General features: G+C 41.2%; 1 long non-coding RNA gene across 1 annotated transcript; it reads right to left on the bottom strand.

The window, feature by feature from the left end:
- Positions 1 to 1,019: 1,019 nt before the first annotated feature.
- On the bottom strand, positions 1,020 to 2,285 carry LOC311088295. The gene is made up of 4 exons (XR_014607480.1): positions 2,218 to 2,285; positions 1,951 to 2,133; positions 1,635 to 1,696; positions 1,020 to 1,553 (listed from the first exon to the last, which is right to left on the bottom strand). It is a non-coding gene; the product is annotated as an uncharacterized lncRNA (long non-coding RNA).
- Positions 2,286 to 4,436: the final 2,151 nt, after the last annotated feature.

Here is a 4,436-nt window from a genome sequence, read left to right as displayed (position 1 = left end):
TAGACAAATTGGGTTGCTTATAGTTAAAAGAATGTCATGAACGATCATTTAGGCTAGATGTAGGCCTATTTTTCAAATTTTTGGTCACAAAATATTTAGTCAGTTTTGATGACTTTGCAATATTGATAAAATGTTAGAATATTAATAATGAAAAATGAGTAGGGCTACGCCAAAATGTGTAACATTTATGTAGCCTACAAAGGAATACAAAAGCCCTGACATAGAGTTTTGACGCAGCTTTAATCTCCCTTTTGGTTATTTCAATAGCCTACTTAATTGACGACAGAACACGACGTTACATGCTAGTAGTTTATTTTGCGTGATACATGGTGCGCCGCATTTGCGCGTGATTGAAGAGTGCGCGCCGCGAGCAAACGGCTGACAGGACAGTAAGTTAGTTTTTCTGAGTTTTACTGACATATAGCCTGACAACATCTGGTCTGACTGACAGAAGACTGTGCGGCGGTGCTGACTGCGTTATTTTTTTAAATTGCTGTGAGATTGTTTGCTGTTGTGCGCAAATCCTGGAGATGAACTTGGATAGCTAAATCGCTCACGTGGTGCGTCTCTGTGAGAGACAGATTTCAACAATCACCAGTCAGAGACAGCAGCAAAGCCATTGCACAATGAAATTAGGCAACATATGATTTCGGGGGTTTACTATTGTCCGGTTTCATATTTGTCAGTCAACTTTTCAAAATACATTAGGGGCTACACTCAAAACATTCGGGGCTGAAGCCCCGGCAAAATCGGCTGACGCCGCCTCTGCTGACAGGGCCTGTGACATTATTGTTGCATGTGCCATACTCCACAATATTGCCACCATCAGAAACGAGAGGACCCCTGTGGTGGGGGTGCAGCCTGATGATGACCTTGGACCAACCTAATGGCAGAGCTGCATGGGACAGAATTGTGGAGCACCGTTTTTGATTTTTTTTTTTTTTACAAACAAAAACCTTCATTAAATGAATAGAAGACAAGACAACATGCTTAGTTCCTTGAGTTTTATTTCAATTATTCTTTGTCAAGAAAAGCCAGTAATGGTCATCTTTTGCCTGCAATAAGATATATTGTTATCCAAGGTCAGCAATAGTACTCTGTGTGAAATAGTGTTTTAGCACTTACTCTGAAGTTCCTTTTGAAGCAACTCAATCTCTAGTGCCAGTTTTTTCTTCTTTAAGGTGTCAAGTTCTATTTCTCCCCTTAATTTTTTTTTTTTTTCAGGTCAAAATACTCCATTTTCTGTTGTAGATTCCGTTTGTATAGGGTACGGATATCACCCTGTGCCATGTTTGGATAAAAAGAATAAAAAATAAAAAAAAAGACCTGTCAACACAAGCCTCATGCAACAAAAATAAAAAGTAAAAGTAGCCTACTACACTGCCCACCTCTGTATCACTTTGTGCAGTAGGCCTTTCTGTAGGCCTTTCTTCCTGCAACTCATATTGCAGTCAGAAATAATATGTACACAACTATAAATTAAGTAAAGTTATTTATGCACTTACAAGTACTTCCTCCAAAGGACAGTCATCTGAGAGGGTTTCTTCACTGTCCTGTGCAATGGAAACAAATGGGCATTACAACGTGTTGCACTTTCTTCCCTTTTGATGTAAAGTTAGAAAAAGTCCACTTACTACACATATTTCAGCCACCACTTCCTTGGGAACAGGTAAAAGTGTTGGTGTATTGTGTAAAACTGCACAAAAGAGGAAACACAATGGCATTACAATGAACTACACTATATGAACAAATGTGATCAATAACTCATGGCAAAATATTCTTACATTAAGTTCAGCAGTTTTCACCTTCACAAGTCAAAGCAATTGATCACTACTCAATATTTAACAGTTGAAATTACTGTACCAGCCATTTGGATTATAGGCCTACTTAATTTAATGCATGCAAAAAAAATATTTTACAGTGTAGCAAGATAATTTAAAGCTCATTTACCAGTAATGAAGGAGTTGCTGCTACTGGTCCCTGGCTGTAGGTCTGAGGAAGAGCTGAACCCAGGGATGTCCTCCACAGTGGGTCGGTTCACATTTAACCCCAGGGCCAGCTCTTCTGCCGGGGTGTAATGTGGGGGTGCAGGACCACCACCTGTTTCTTTCAGCTCAGCCTTTTTCTTGGTTGCTGTTATAAACAGACAAACACATCATTTAACGGTGTTTTTCTTTTGTAAAAGAGACAAAGAACAGTAGAAGTAGAAAAGATTACCATTTTGAAGAATATTCTTGTACTTCACTTTTACTTGTTCCCATGTTCTAGTGGGTCCTGAGGTGGCTCTGACATTAAGCAATTATGGAATTATTAAAATACAAGAATATATACTGTAATAAGTGATAGACCATAACATGGTGAGCACTTACACATTTAATTTGTCTGCTACTTTTTGCCAGCCCTCTCTCCTGGCTTTTGCACACTTTGAGGTGTTCCCTGGTGTTTTAATTAAGGTTTCATATTCTGCATAACCTTCAAGCAATAACTCTTGCTCTGCTGTAGAGAAAAACTGAGCCCGCTCTTTGGCCATGGTGAGCAGCCAATAGCAGCGTTGCTGATCAATGTTTCTACTATCGATACATATCCCCTTTTAAACCAGCGCATGAACGCGCAATTATCTCAGATAACTCAATCCAGCTATACTAATCATATCCGGCAAGTGTGTTCGAAGAACCCAATTAGCCAGATCATGATTAGCACGATGATATCATCTTGGATGTGTCATTTGATCTCGGATGTTTTAAGCAACGCAAGAAGAACGGGCCCCTGGATATTAATATCGGCCTTTACAGACCCTGTTTGTTTGCCGTGCTGCTTACTTTATGCTGGCTATTTCCTGTTTCCTGTCATGTGATCAGTCACATGACAGGCAGACCCAGTATGGATTAAAGACATACACACATTAAAACAGATAAGAGGAATAAAATGGTCTAAAATGACTAAGACAACATGTAAACCTATTAAAACTCATAAAATCATCATAATATATAGAGTGGTTAAAACATGTGTCATGGTGTGTCCAAATCCACTTTTGTTTAACAGCGGAAAAAATGGTCAGTGCTCCCGGCGCATGGTCTTAAAGGGTCGTTCCTATTCTCTTAATGAGTAATGGGTGTGTTTTGGCTTTACGTGAAATAAACCAATCAGAGTCTCATCTCCCATTCCCTTTAAAAGCCAGTTGTGCTCGCGCCATGGCGGATTGCTATTTACATGGAGGAATTTGCAAGCGGAAAAACTGAACGCTTCTCTAGCGAGGTAACGGATCTGCTCATGCGTCAAAGCAGTGTATGTGCATGTGTGTGTGTGTTTGTGGGTGTGTGTGTGAGGTTAAAGGGACACTTCACCCATTTGCACTAAGCTTTGCATTGTTAGAAACCCAGTCATACTATTGAATGGTCGTGCAACACTCTCTCACTTTCCCCTGAGACGGGAGAAATCCGTTATTTACCTCTTACACTTCCTCCCACAATGACGCAAAAATCGTCATTTTGCGTCATTGTCGGAGGAAGAGTAAGAGGGGGGGATTTCTGTTGAGACTACAGACACTCGTTCCTCATCTTTCCCAGGGGGCGGGACCCGCTCACGCTACAGACCTATTACAGATCAGTGGGTGGGACTTTACTCTCTGAAACTGAAAGCAATATCCTCCATCTTGTTTGAAGCTAAGCTAACAGGCGCTGTGGAGACAGATGTAAAGTTATGACAATAGCGGAGGAGAGTACTCAATATGATATAGAAGAAGAGGATTTCGGAAGTCTGATGCTTGAATCAGGTGTTTGTGGCTACCTTTACAAGCCGCATTATAGCGAAGAGCAGCCGAGGCAGAAGACCTGCCTGCCGCGGACGAGGAGCCCAGACTGGCTCGAGTTAGGGCGGACTGGTGGCGCCGGTGATCTCACTATGCAACTACGAACACAGAGATAGAGTCCGTCTGCGGCAAAGAATTTCAACGATGACAATTTCTCCTGGACGAAATCTCTGAATCAGATGAGGACACGGACGTTTGTGTTGTGAACTATCCTAGTTTCGCACCGCATGTTCTGACTGAACATCCAGGTACCATGCAATAATTCACCTTTTCGAAAGAAATACAAACGAGGAGTAATGCACTAATGAGTTCGCCAACTAACTAGACATTTTGTGTGAAATGAATTTCAAGCTCTGGTGGTAGCTAGCCTTGTAGACGGAAGAGTGATTTCTCTTATAGGCAGATATGCTCTGTTCTGGATTAGTGGGAGTGGCTTGCGGAGCTGTGCAATGTGGTGCATTGTGGGAGTTGTTGTCTTTCATACAAATGCATCCTGAAGTTATTTTTTGTCTTTCCTCGGTCACGAAGGCACCAAATTCAAAATTTATTTTACATTTCGACTACATATATGACCCACTTTCAATAAAAAACAATGTTCCTATGGGTGGAATGCCCCTTTAAAGTGCGC

Source organism: Abramis brama (assembly GCF_963993115.1).
Source record: "Abramis brama genome assembly, chromosome: 8".
Classification (NCBI taxonomy): domain Eukaryota; kingdom Metazoa; phylum Chordata; class Actinopteri; order Cypriniformes; family Leuciscidae; genus Abramis; species Abramis brama.
The sequence above is the reverse complement of the archived record's forward strand: the minus strand, read 5'-3'. Positions and strand labels throughout refer to the sequence as shown.